Raw genomic sequence first — 15511 nt, 5'->3', positions numbered from 1 at the left:
CCCTCCTAACTAGTTATCAATGCTGTACATATAGAGGGAAACTTCCCTCTTGACATTTGCAGCGAGGTGCTTAAACTCTGCAGCACGACATCTGAATACCTGGATCTCAGACCCCAATCCTGTGCAGAGCTCCATGCAGGCAGACCTGCGTCCACACAGAGCTCATTACAGAATTGGGGCTTTAGCATTCTGAGTTGGGGAGCAGAAGGTGGAATTATTTCACATGCTGGGACTTGAGGGTTTTGCACACTTCTCAAAAAGATTTTTCATAGCACGGAGATAGGCAACCCAATGAAGAACAACAGTGATGGGCCCTAGCCGCTCAGTTCAAAGCCCAGATTCAGCTCTGGATTTCAAACATCCAGTCCCTCACTGGCTATGGGAGACCCCTAGCAATCAGGATAGAACCCCCCATTGTGAAAATCAAGAAACACACTGCCCAATCTAACCTGCCCACCCCCTGAGGGACTGAATCCCCAGGCCAGAATCCCCAGCATGACCTGCCCCTACCAGAAGCGTAAGCTGCAGGATATCAGACTAGCACCACTGCTCTGAGGAACAGCTGTTCAGCTACTCATGGAAACGCATCTGCCTGGAGGAGGAAAAGCACGATGGATTGCGAGTGGCGGGGACAGACGGCTGGATGGAATTTTTGTGGGGAAGAGGAAGCAATGCGTGGATTGTGTTGGGTCTGTCCAGGAGGGGTGTTAACACCCCACACATTGTGGACTGAGCTGAACATTTGGCTAAAGTTTTGGCAGCCCATCACTGTCCTTTGGCTTTCTCAAAGCTCCCCAGAGCTCATGGAGTCCTTTTGGGAACAAACGTATCAGATGGTGGCACCCAGTCTCTTCCCTGCTGGTGGCTCCAGGTGGCGACTGTCAGTGACAATCTCACTGGGGGCACTTAGGAAGCAGCAGCCTGTAATGGAGGTAACAAGGTGGGCTCCTCCTCCTTTCCAGCTGCCTCGCAAGCATCTTCTCTGCCATGACATCTGTAGCAATAGCTGGAAAAAGGAGAAGCCAGCAACCCGCATGTGACTTGCTAGCTTTCCTGTGAACATGTCTGAGAACCAGGTCTAAGCTGCTGTAACTAATTACAACAGTTTAACTTTAAAGACAAAGCTTTACTTAAAGGAGTGTCAAACCTCCACTGGGAGTACCTGACTAGACCAGCTCAGATGTGACTTAGGCCAGATGACTCAGGTTTGCTTTGATTCCCTAAAAGAAGAGACTACTGTGAGATTCAGTAACACATACCCTCCCTCCCAATACCATGGTAGGAGAGCAAGGATGCGGGTAGAGCCAGAGACCCTGGGTAGGTTGCTGGAGTCTGCAGGGTCATGAGGCACAAAGGAGAACAGTTGGCCTGGAGGTAAAACTTGCCTGACTAGGCAAGGGGACCTGTGAAGGGCTCTGAAGGGGAGAGGGTGTTGCTAGCCAGCCGTTACCCACAGCGAGCTAGCGTGCCAGCTGCAGTTCGGCACATCACAACTGACGCTCTCCTGCGTTCCTGTCTCAGCCAACCAAGCACATTCAGGTTGCAGAAGTGTGAAATGCAATAGCAGAAACGTCTCTTGGAATCAACTTTCCTAAATACAACACGTTACAGAGGTGATGGATCAGAAGGTATGGAGCAATCCATCACACTGATGTCCGCCTGAGCTGAACAGTGCACAAACAAACTCCAGCAGAACAAAAGCAGCCTGGGGGAAGGCAATGAATATTGTTACTATTAATGGGACGTGGGTGACGGATGCCAGCCATTCAGTAATCTAGTATATTGCACTGAAATGTACAGCTGTGTTTCCTCAGCTGAAAGTCACAAGATCAACTGAAGCGTAATAATTTATACAGATGACAAAGATGGAAACACAAGGAAAACGATGCAATGCCCTAGATTTCGACTTGCAGTTTGTACGTCATGCACGGCAGAGCTTATCATAAAACTCTCCACGCTGTGCTTGAATCTATTTCAATGGGATAGGTAGGATGGGGAAAAAAAAAAGACCTGTGAGGTCAGCAATGGCACCTGGGTCGAGGGACGCAGTGGTGCTGGTGGGCGTGTGTGAGTGAGAGGGAGAAATTTAAAATGAACACCTTTGACATTCTGGTGCTACGCTGGTTGTCTATTATCACCCAGTTGTTTTGTCAAATTAGACCGGAAGGGGAGGAATCGTGTCTTTCTACCTGTTTGGACAGTACCTAGCAGAGTGGGGACCCGATCCTGACTGGGGTCTGTGTGCACTCATGCTAAACAAATTAGCAACAATAATTCTGGGTGTAGGACTCCCATGGACACCAGAGAGAGGTTCTTCACAAAGACAGAGGGAAAAGGCACATTTTGAGATGGAGTCTTGCTCCCAGCTTTGGCTGAGAACACGAAGTAAGTATCTTGTCTGTCTGTTGACTTCAGATGAGTCAGTTTCCCCCCCACCCCACAACAAACAACCCTGCCGCCCCCCAACCCAACAGCAGCAGAAGAATAGGAGGGACAGGACTACCCACGTGCACATAAAGGGCTGGATTCTGGCTTTTAAGCCTCAGACAAGCTACATTGGGAGATCACACACACATAGAGCGGTCAAACAGAGACTCTGGCTTAACATTGCTGAATTGTTAAAGCAGAATTTCTCCCAGTTGGAAGATTGTTTTTTCCCCCTCTCAGCTGAGTTTTATAATTAGTCTTCAAAGTTCTCTGCTTTATTCTCTATCCCGCACTATAGGTGATGGAGAAACTACAGTATTATCCATACCCAGCCAGATCTGATGGAGTAATTTGAACTCTACTGTAAGGCAAATATCTCAAGCTACATGCCTGTTTATATTAGAAAAATAGTATTTCTCTGATGGTTTTAGACAAATTTCATACTAGACTGACAAAGTCCTGGGTAATATACAGTAAGGCCCTGCAATACAGCCCTGCATTGCTGGAGTGGTATGAAATGACCAAGAGCAAGGGCTATTCAGTCTCTAATTTCTAAACCAAAGACCCCACCCACCCAAAGTGGGTGTAAATCTACATAACCCCATTGACTTCAATGAAGCTAAACCAGTTTACACCAGGTGAGGATTCATTACCACAAATACTTGAATTTCATGAACAATTTTTTTTACTTTGTGCGCACACAGTTTGGGCTGAACATTCCTAGCGAGCCAGAAAACAGCCTCCGAGTTTGGACACGCAGGGTCAGATTTTACGCCGGCATAAACGGAGCATGGCTCCATTCACTTCAGCAGAGTTATGATTAAGGCCAGCTGGAAATCTAGCCCACCCATTTTGCATGGACAACCATTTTTGCTCATACAACTGCTACATTTGTGCACACAAGTCACTTAGCTGGGTCTTTGACATCTGTTTTGCATTCAAAAATATCCATTTCGGTGTGAAAAAACTAGAAAGGGTGCGTGCAAACTATTGTACATGTTACGTATGCACTAGTACAGCAAAAGGTCATGTTGTAAAATAATTAAATTTTAGAAAATTTGATAGATGAATCACAAATGAAAAAAACCCCACCTCTCTCCTTTAAAGCACATACAGTATACATGGTATAATCATTGGGATCAGTTATGCTCTCTCTAATCGGCAGAGTGGTATTTTTGTGTCCCTTGAGAAGTCATTCTTTTGCTCACTTTCATTATGTGGTTAGGTACTGAACAATTGCAATTATTGTTATTCTAATGCCAAAGTAAATGCGGCCATTTCCCAATTACTGATGTAGACAGGGATAAATCAGAGCATAGGCTTTTACTTTATTTACTTGTAACCCTTCTGCCCATCAGAGTTGGCAGCAACAAGGGCCGGGTTCAATATCTAGGGGATCCATTCCAATAACACAATGCAAACCGGCTCGAGCCCCCACCCAGTGACCTGGGACAAATATATACCACCCCCGCTGGGCGCCTCCAAGAGGCAATACTTCCCCTCTCGCAAGCACATAGTCTGAGTGTAGCAAAAAAGCCTTTTAATAACAGAGAGAAACAATGTGGCATTATGTTGGGGAAACACCACCAACAGGATTCATAACACAACTCATGAGCAAAAAAAACCACCCCAAGCAAATTGGGGCATGCCCCTTTCCCTCGGGTTCTAGAGTCCCAGCACCCAAACGTCTCTTGAGTCCAGCAATCCACAAATCACCCAAAGTCCAAAAAGTCCAGCCCCAGAGTTCAAAAGTTCATCTGCATAGTGTTACTCCCCAGTCTGGCTAAAATGTGCCTGTGTGTGGGGAAAAGGGGCAAGGGGCACCTTACGTGTCCTGAAGCTGACTGCCCCACAGGGCTCTGCTCTGCTACGCTGTCTCACGAACGGCTCTGCTCCACCACGACCGGCTCCGCTCTGCACCGCTCGCCGTCTCACAAACAGCTCTGCTCAGCTCGCCGTCTCACGAACACACCGCTGTCTCACGAACGGCTCCACTCCACCACGACCGGCTCTGCTCTGCACCGCTCGCTGTCTCAAGAACAGCTCTGCACAGCTCGCCGTCTCACGAACACACCGCTGTCTCACAGACAGCTCCGCTCCACCACGACTGGCTCCACTCCGCACAGCTCGCTGTCTCACGAACAGTTCTGCTCAGCTCGCCGTCTCACAAACACACCGCGGCACTCTAGATCTTCCGGCTCCCCACTACTTGACACAGTGCTTAGTGATTTCAGCTCATAGTAGTGGGGGCCTTAGTGCTGGTGCACCTTAAGGCCAAAGTGAATGCAGCATAGTACCTGTAGCAAGACTCTTAATAGACCCAAAATTAGCTCTGACATTCCACAGTGGAGAGAGACAGAGGTGCAATTGGTGCTTCAGGCCCTCACAAAGGGGCCCACACCACCAGGTACTAATACCTGTCTCAAGTCTCTCTCAATTCACACAGTTTTGGAACCCATGACCCTTGCCTAGCGAGTGCTACTTAGTTGATGGTGAGTCCCTCCATCATAGCAAAAGGCCAAGTACAGTTCCCATAATCAGGGTAATAACAATTTATTCTTCCTGCCCCAATAACAGAGACACTGGGGATCCCACAGCAGCCGAAGTGACCATTTGGGCAGCTATGGCCTCAGTCTAGGCGGGGTGGGTGTGCCTATGCAAATGAGATCAGCCCCTAAAGTTTTTTTTTTCACAACTTGCCACACCTCACCACCAGATGTCAGGGTGGAGCTCATCCTGACACTGCTTACATACTCACAACCTCGGAGATTTTTATTGAATGGTCTAAAACTGGTGAAATGTTCAAAATGATTTTAAACTATTTCAGGCAGCATGGCTTGTATCTTCCCATGGTGTTTCCTCATCATTTGTGAGGTATGTTCTGAGACAGACCGGGTGAAAGAGACATTTTGCCACCAATATGCAGATAAGATTTAAAAAAAACAAACTTATTTTCCTTACTACAGATTCGGGGCCCAGTCCTACTAGGTGTCAGACACCTTCTGAGAGGTGCCAATAGGAAAGGAGGGTACTCAGCACTTCACAGGATAGAGCACTTCACATGAATTAGCTTTGAACCTGTGGGGGGGGGGTGGTCACGTGTGGTTGTATTAATTTGTAACATAGCATCTGAAGTTGGAATCAGCCCTTCTCTCACCATTAACACTTGGAACAGAGACCGTACTATACAATGTAAGGTTGCCATTGTCTTTGCAAAGTCGCACACATTCCTAAGAAAACACACAGATGAGAACATTCAAAAGCATCTGGAATGACTGGCCAATGCTTGGTTCACCCCACAGACTCTCACATCTTCCTTCAAGGAAAACAAACAAACAATGTAGCACTTGCAGTACAATACATAACATGACCTCTCAGGGATTTGGGGCTAATTCACACCTGCTGCTTCCCCCATTGTCTTAAATTGATCATGCAGGATTTTCTCACCAATGAAAGGCATTTGGTAACCCTGTGAGGCATGGTAGAGTACACAGGACTTGCACACATTTTAATCACCTGCTGACAGCTTGTGAGACTCCTGCCCAAGTCTAGCAAAATGAAATAATAAATCTTGCCGTGCAAGAGTTCATTCAGGGAACACAAACCAGATGGAATTGTACCTACCACATAACTCAGTATTCTCAGAATCAGAAAGTAGCAATCAAATACAATGGAGAGGACATAGTTGTTCATTCTGCTTAAATAACCAGGCTGAAAAATCTTTTTCAAGCTCTTGAAAGCCCCTTCTGATGTCCACCAATGGAAGTCAGGGTTCAAGAGACCTTCAGAAGACAAGGTAGCCACTCCTCCACATAGAGGGAGTGGAAATCCACACAAAATCAGGAAAAAAAATTGAAATTCAGTCCCTGCCTTACATCAAAAATTTGCTTGTTCATTGACAGCTGATAAAATGGTACTAGCACCAGAGGAGGTTGGGGAAGGTTACATTTTTTAGATACTTGCTTCCTGTACAAACACGGACATGGAGGACTAAACAGCCAGCAAGATACCCGCATCCTATTTACCAAGCCTGGTACCTTCTACCCCCTTTAGGACTGCAATATCCATATTGAGAATGCTCTCTCGGATCACTTAAATGAAACAATTATCAAAGGGACATGTGCACTGCTACTCCAGGTAGTTCATTTGCTACATGGATATTCAAAAAAGAAAAAAAAACACATTTAACAGCCATATGGGTCAGATCAATGGTCCATCTAGCCCAGTATCCTGTCTTCCGACAGTTGCCAGTGCGTCAGATGCTTCAAAGGAAATGAACAGAATAGGGCAATCATCAAGTGATCTGTCCCCCATTGCCAGCCCCAGGATCTGACAGTTGGAGGCTCTGGAACACCCAGAGCATGGGGGTTGCATCCCTGACCATCTTGGCTAATAGTCATTGATGGACCTAGCCTCCAGGAACTTATCTAGTTCTTTTTTGAACCCAGTTATACTTTTGGCCTCCACAACATCCCCTGGCAAGGAGTTCCACAGGTTGACTGTGTTGTGTGAAGAAATACTTCCTTTTGTTTGTTTTAAACCTGCTGCCTCTTAATTTCATTGGGTGATCTCCTGGTTCTTGTGTTATGTGAAGGGGTAAAGGATACTTCCTTATTCACTTTCTCCACCATTCATCATTTTATAGATCGCTATCATACCCCCCCCTCCCTTAGGCATCTCTTTTCCAGGCTGAACAATCCATATTTTTAAGCTCTCCTCATATGGAAGCTGTTTCATACCCTTAATCATTTTTGTTGCCCTTGTTAAATAAAATGCTAGAAGTTGAGTGTGAATGGGAGGAAGCGGGGGTCTCCAAGAACTGGTTGCAATGTCATATGGAATATTGAGCCAGATTCGTAGCTGGTATAAACTAGCATAAAACATGATTGAAGTCAGTGGAGCTATAGCAGATTTACAGCAGCCGAGATTCTGGTCCATTGTATGGATTCCCTTTCGCTACCTGGCAGACATTTGTTGTATCAGGTTAAAATGTACAGGGCCACATTTTCAACTGGCATCTGTAAGGAGGCTGTAAAATTTGCAGGTGCATCGATTTAACAAGCATTTGCTATTAGCCATATTTGGGAGGTGGCAATGTAAAGTGGTTAGAGAACATTACTATGCCCAGCTTTCTAGTAACTTGCTATGTAACACAGAGCAAAATGCTTAGCCTGTGTGTGACAATCCTAGTTACCTCCCTCACAAAGGAGCATAAAGAATAGATACGCTGCTCAGATAGCGTAACCCAGAATAGCTCCACTGAAGCCAGCAAGGCTATGCCAGTTTACATCAACTGTGGATGTGGCCCAGTATCTATAAAGTGCTTTGAGATACTTGAAGGAAAGGCGCAATAGGAGGTGGAAAACTATTACTTAGATTGTAAGATATTTGGAGAAGACATCACCTTTGTTACAGCTCTGTACAGTATCTCGCACTATGGATACTGTTGGGGCCTTTAAGTGGTACTGTAGTATAAAAAAAAATTGTCCACACAAATTAAATAAATAGTTAGTTGCACACTTACTACTCTGCATGCACAACTGCTTGTGCACACCTCCCTCCTCATGAGATTGTGAGCATACAAACAGATGTGTCAGCAACCTTTACTAAACACATTACTGGAGACTGTTAGCAAATTTGACTTATGTAGTTACATGCATTAGACATTGTTTTTGTACTGCCCCCACACTGACTTTGCTCATGAAATTGCAGTTACCAAGCCACTTACAGAATGTTTTGAGAGAGCACAGGAGTTGTCTACATGGGGGTGGGGGTGGGGAGGGGGGAATACAACTCAGAAAAATTAAGCTAAATTAACTAAAGGGGTGAAGCTAATGTGCTTTAGTTAAGGAGCTTTAAACCCCATGTGAACGCTCTCATTCTGAAATAAAGTGACCTTAGTTCTCAGAGAACTAAGGTCACTTTACTTAGAGCGTCCACACAAGGGCTTAATCCACTTTAAACCAATGCCCTTTAAATCCATACCTTTAATTAATTTGGCTTAACTTTCCTAAGGTTTTCAGTGTAGAAATACCCACAATGATTAAAAAGAAAAGGAGTATTTGTGGCACCTTAGAGACTAACCAATTTATTTGAGCATAAGCTTTCGTGAGCTACAGCTCACTTGCTCAAATAAATTGGTTAGTCTCTAAGGTGCCACAAGTACTCCTTTTCTTTTTGCAAATACAGACTAACACGGCTGTTACTCTGAAACCACAATGATTAGTTCATCGCAAAGAAACTTTGGAGCTGGTCATCTTCTCACATCATTAATGCAGTCTTCTTCACTTTATCTCAGGAGAGCAAAAAGTGAGTTTCAGATCTCCATTTAAATCAGTTCCGTAGACCCACTTTTATTATTTGTATTGCGGTAGCACCTAGGAATTGTAATGATGGACACAGAACTGTTTGTGCAAATGAAGTGTACCTAGGCTCCCAGTGAGAGGGAGACAGTAGCATTAGCCACACGACACGCTCTAACTTTATTAGCGTTTTAAATGTCAAACAGAGATGCAAGATGGATTACAGGACACAGAATAATAGTCCTCATGTGATTTCAGGATCTCTGCACAAGCCAATAAAGTAAGAATTCTATTAGACAGATCCCTGATCCTGACATTAAGAAACATGGCCCTAAAAGAAATGAGTAAATACAGATCTTTGTGCTTTTCTAATTGAGTCTTGTGCATCAGCCCGGCACTCTCCCAAAGCAGGAGCGGAGTTGCAGCTTTAAATAAAAAGGATTGAAGGCTCATTGCAACATTTGTTCGCAACTGGCTTGCGAGGGGTATTCACAGCACGGTACACATTATCGCAACCATTTTTATTGTGCTGACGTACACTTTAGCATTTACAACTCTGGGGCAAACCCACAGAAATAAATCCCCAAGACAGCAGAATGGCCTGCTATTTGTAGACCTTACAAAAGAAGATGTAGATTTTCAGAAGGAGTTAGAATGGCAAGACCCGATACAACAATTTATCAGCTTGCAGCTGAGGGTCCTAAATATGACGTACTCTGCATACAAGTTGACTTGACCATTTGATGACCTGGCCTACTGGATTAGGTGCCCCAAAGTGTGCCTACTATGCATCTCAACTGTTGACCTAGCGTTCCACATGCCCCAGTGTCCTAGACCCAACTCAGTGGGAATTTTGCTTGAGCAAGGAGCTTGTGAAGAATGGGATGCTGGAGGAGAGGTTTCAGGGATGTGCAGTTTCAGCAACATTGACCTGGCCTACTATGTGTCCCCTTCCTTCCACATCCTCACGGTCTGACTGGTGAAGAGAGGACTTACCAGTTAGGGGGGAGGGAGGGGGATCTGAACTGGGAGCATAAGGAGCAGTATCACATTGCTTGGGCCCCCAATCTTCCTGCCAGCAGGTGGAGTAGCAGCAGCACCCTGGGAAAAGAAGTGTCCACTTATCTGTAGAGTGTGTGGGGGAGATGTGGAATAAATTAAGCTAGGGTGACTAGACAACAACTGTGAAAAATTGGGGCGGGTGTGTGTGTGTGGGGGGGGGGAAGGAAATAGGCACTTATCTAAGACAAAGCCCCAAATATAGGGACTGTCCCTATAAAATTGGGATATCTGGTCATCCTAAATTAAGCACAGGGAAAATGGAAAAACCAAGAGAGATGTGGAGAGAATTAAGGAAAGAAAGAGGAAGAACAGAAAACTTGAGACTAAGGCTTTGCCTTATAGACTTTCTGCTACGGGGATCCTTGTGCGTGGTCAAGTCAGCAGTAGGCTGGTGGGTATATAGCTATCAACTACAGGATAGCTAATGATTGGCAATATTTTTTGCAAAAATGTCAAGCTGGGTTACTGGATGGCTTACAGGATAAGTAGTGGAACAGTGACCTTTTCATTTGAACTGGCTTCCCCCTCACATTATAAGAGAGGGCGCCTCTGGCAGGGCACTCTCTGTGAAGGCTCCCCAGACTCTGAATTTACTCACCATCTTGGTCCAAACTAACCCATATTTGGTGAATTTCTAGGCATGTTCAACACAGACCCAGTGGGTGGACAGAATGAGTCATTTAGATGCTGCTGCTAACGGTACTGTTTATGGTACATTAGGGTGCTGCGGATAGACATCTTTTAATATTTAAATAAGATAAAAATAAATAATTCTGGGTCACTGGTTAGAATGAGTCCAAAGGCTGGTGGTGACTGGAAGTTTGCTGCCAACTAACTGCTGTTCCATGGCCTGTGTTAAATGAACTGGTGCCCCAATCCAATTCTTAGTGGAGGCATCCTGTTTTTAAAATGGGTAGTGCAGTTAGCATTCTTGTTGTCTTAGCTGATGGACCATAGATGATGGCATGGAAACTACACTGTTCTCCTGCACACCTGGAGATGGTCTGTCAAGATTAGAACAGAAGCAGATGCCAGAAGCTTGCCCTACCTTTGCCTGTGTTGTACCTGTTCTGTCTCTAAATAGAGGCCCTTAGTCCCCAGGCACGCAGATACTATGGTGGTAAGGACCATTAAGAAGAGATGGCCAGAGGATGCCAATTTCATTTCATGACAGCGTGAAATGAAAACAAAAACCTTTCAAACATTTTTGCAAAAAACAGAATTGTCAAAACATACAGGTTTTGGATCAAAACCTAAGCTTTTCAGTTCAGGAAGTTACACATGGGGGCAGAAAACTCAGATTCAAGCCTCTGCTCTGGCTGATTCAGAGCAGTGTTTTTCAACCCAGATCATGCTGAATCAGGCGGAGCAGGGATATGAATCTTTGTCTCCCACAGCCCAGGCCAATGCCCCAGCGACAAGGCTAGAGAGTCAGCGTATAGGTTTCTAGCCCTCTTTCCACCCCACCCTCCAAAGTTTTTGCTGAAACAGAAGTCTCCTCAAAATGCTGCAAACCACCTTCATTTTGTCAAAAATGTTCCAACCAGCGCTACATACAAGAACTTAGACAGGGTCGGGCGGTCGTAGCTTATATAAATGGTAAATTCGCTTTGAGACATCTTGAGTTTTCAAACCTGAAGTACTTTATGAGGAGTCTCTCACGACAAGCAGCTAACCCGTTAGTGAAATTATGTAAATACATTTCTGCATAAAAAATGACACTATGCTTCTGAGAACAGAGGGAACCCTCCCACTCATAATTTTATGAAAAGCTACTACCCTTTCAGTTGCTTAAATCTGTCCACAGCGACTGCCTATACTACTACCTGGTCTATAGGAAGTGTCTGTTGTGCATTGAGGGCCCAGTTTCACCACGACTGCTCAGGCGGAGTAGTGTCTTACTCGGCAATTAGCCCCACTGAAACCCCAGGCATCTACATCATCCTACCCTCATTAGGCCAGTTAAGCAAGTTTTATGGCTCCTTTGCATTGCCATAACGAGGCTGGAAATCTGGCCTATTTAGTGTTAATTTAGGTCCCAACAACAACAGAAGAGCATTTGAGAAAATGCACTAATTCACATTAAAAAGGAATTTGTGTTGGAGATATGCATTAGTTGATGCATACAGCAGGATTTTAGCTGGAAAACGTATGGCACATTAGACAACTCTTACACAGTTTTATCAGGTTTCAGAGTAACAGCCGTGTTAGTCTGTATTCGCAAAAAGAAAAGGAGTACTTGTGGCACCTTAGAGACTAACCAATTTATTTGAGCATAAGCTTTCGTGAGCTACAGCTCACTTCATCGGATGCATACTGTGGAAAGTGTAGAAGATCTTATTATATACACACAAAGCATGAAAAAAATACCTCCTCCCACCCCACTCTCCCGCTGGTAATAGCTTATCTAAAGTGATCACGCTACTTATAATGTGTATGATAATCAAGGTGGGCCATTTCCAGCACAAATCCAGGGTTTAACAAGAACGTCTGGGGGGGGGGTAGGAAAAAACAAGGGGAAATAGGCTACCTTGCATAATGAGTAAGCCACTCCCAGTCTCTATTTCAAGCCTAAGTTAATTGTATCCAATTTGCAAATGAATTCCAATTCAGCAGTTTCTCGCTGGAGTCTGGATTTGAAGTTTTTTTGTTGTAAAATAGCGACTTTCAGGTCTGTAATCGTGTGACCAGAGAGATTGAAGTGTTCTCCGACTGGTTTATGAATGTTATAATTCTTGACATCTGATTTGTGTCCATTTACTCTTTTACGTAGAGACTGTCCAGTTTGACCAATGTACATGGCAGAGGGGCATTGCTGGCACATGATGGCATATATCACATTGGTGGATGTGCAGGTGAACGAGCCTCTGATAGTGTGGCTGATGTTATTAGGCCCTGTGATGGTGTCCCCTGAATAGATATGTGGGCACAGTTGGCAACGGGCTTTGTTGCAAGGATAGGTTCCTGGGTTAGTGGTTCTGTTGTGTGGTTGCTGGTGAGTATTTGCTTCAGGTTGGGGGGCTGTCTGTAAGCAAGGACTGGCCTGTCTCCCAAGATTTGTGAGAGTGATGGGTCATCCTTCAGGATAGGCTGTAGATCCTTGATGATGCGTTGGAGAGGTTTTAGTTGGGGGCTGAAGGTGACGGCTAGTGGCGTTCTGTTATTTTCTTTGTTAGGCCTGTCCTGTCGTAGGTGACTACTACAGTAGTACTAGTACTACAGGACAGGCCTAACAAAGAAAATAACAGAACGCCACTAGCCGTCACCTTCAGCCCCCACCTAAAACACTCTCACAAATCTTGGGAGACAGGCCAGTCCTTGCCTACAGACAGCCCCCCAACCTGAAGCAAATACTCACCAGCAACCGCATACCACACAACAGAACCACTAACCCAGGAACCTATCCTTGCAACAAAGCCCGTTGCCAACTGTGCCCACATATCTATTCAGGGGACACCATCACAGGGCCTAATAACATCAGCCACACTCTCAGAGGCTCCTTCACCTGCCCATCCACCAATGTGATATATGCCATCATGTGCCATCAATGCCCCTCTGCCATGTACATTGGTCAAACTGGACAGTCTCTACGTAAAAGAATAAATGGACACAAATCAGACGTCAAGAATTATAACATTCAAAAACCAGTCGGAGAACACTTCAATCTCTCTGGTCACGCAATTACAGACCTGAAAGTCGCTATTTTACAACAAAAAAACTTCAAATCCAGACTCCAGCGAGAAACTGCTGAATTGGAATTCATTTGCAAATTGGATACAATTAACTTAGGCTTGAAATAGAGACTGGGAGTGGCTTACTCATTATGCAAGGTAGCCTATTTCCCCTTGTTTTTTCCTAACCCCCCTCCCCAGACATTCTTGTTAAACCCTGGATTTGTGCTGGAAATGGCCCAACTTGATTATCATACACATTGTAAGGAGAGTGATCACTTTAGATAAGCTATTACCAGCAGGAGAGTGGGGTGGGAGGAGGTATTGTTTCATGCTTTGTGTGTATATAATAAGATCTTCTACACTTTCCCCAGTATGCATCCAATGAAGTGAGCTGTAGCTCACGAAAGCTTATGCTCAAATAAATTGGTTAGTCTCTAAGGTGCCACAAGTACTCCTTTTCTTTTTACAGTTTTATCAGTTTATAAAAAAGTAAGGGGTGGAGCTATGCCCTGGATCTGGTTTTCCAGAGGATGTACGGCAGCCTGACTGGGTTGCTAGTGCCCATTACAAGTCGTCATACCTCCTCTTGTAGGCAGCATGTAGCTACTCACAACCTCTTCTTCCAAGCGTAAGTCAGATGCCGTTCCTGCAGGCTGAACGGATTTGTATGGGGCAGCCCACAGGGAAGTTTAACATTTGTTGCCAGATTGCTACAAACTCATTGTGATGTTGCTGTAACTTGAGAAGATGGTCCCAGCTGCTGCCATTATGAGGTCACCAGCAGCAATTTTCGCCACTGGGCATCACTCTGACACACTTGTGTTACCGTGTTTACCATGACTGGCAGTATTTGGGCTGGAATGTATCACTCCCTTAACAACTGTTATTAAGCCGACAACCTTAGTCTTCAGCTGCACCATTGCTAGATTTCAACCAATCCTGCTACTTGATGTTAGAAGGTGAAGTAGTATTTTAATAGATACAATATGTAAAAGGATTCATCACACAACCTATTGTAAAAGCGGTCAGCTCTCGGCCAGATTTGAACTGAACACTGAATTTGCAGTCAGCATTGATATTAGTTCCCTAAATAATATTCAAATGATATTTTGCAAAAAAAAAAAAAAAAAAAAAAAAATCTAGCAGCCAATTAAATATATATTGTAAAATGTAAACTCAGCAGATTACTGGTTTCCTTGTCTCCCCTACCAGCCTTAACTTGCTGTCACATGTCGGACACTTGGATTGTAAACTGTTCAGGGCAGTGACAGTCTGTTTGCTCCGTGTTTGTACCTCTGGCACAATGGGGTTGCCCCGATCCACAACTGGGGCTACTAGCACAAGACAAATAATTATTCCAGGCCAGATTCTCCCATCCTTACTCATGCTGAGAAGCAACCTACTCAGCAAGTAGGACCATTGAGTCCAAGGGCTACTCACCAAGCCAGGGCTGGTAAATTGGAATTACAGAAATACAGGGCTCAAAGGGACCTCAAGATATCATCTAGTCCAGCTTCCTGCACTGAGGCAGGACCAACTAAACTGGTCGTAGACCCTGACGGGTGTTTGTCCAGCCCATTAATAAAAACCTCCAATGATGGCGATTCCACAACCTCCCGTGGAAGTCTAGTCCAGAGCTTAAACTACCCTTTAGAGTTACAAAGTTTTTCTAACATCTAACCTAAATCTCCCTTGCTGCAGATTAATTGCATTACTTCTTGTCCTAGCTTCAGAGATCAATTGGCAACAGTCCCCTTTGTAACAGCCTTTAACATATTGGAAGACGGTTATCAGGTCCCTCCTCAGTCTCCCTTTCTCAAGACTGAATTGTGCCCAGTTTTTTTAACCTTTTCTCCTAGATCAGGTTTCCTAAACCTTTTATCACTTTTGTTGCTCTCCTCTAGATTCTCTCCAACTTGTCCACATCTTTCCTAAAGGGTGGCACCCGGAACCGGATGCCGCATTCCAGCTACTTCACCAGGGCCAGGTGGAGCAGGACAGTTACCCCCCGGTGTTGGACACAGGGCACTCCTGTTAATACACGGT

The sequence above is a fragment of the Natator depressus genome, chromosome 4 (assembly GCF_965152275.1).
Source record: "Natator depressus isolate rNatDep1 chromosome 4, rNatDep2.hap1, whole genome shotgun sequence".
In the NCBI taxonomy this organism is placed as follows: Eukaryota; Metazoa; Chordata; order Testudines; family Cheloniidae; genus Natator; species Natator depressus.
The sequence above is the reverse complement of the archived record's forward strand: the minus strand, read 5'-3'. Positions refer to the sequence as shown.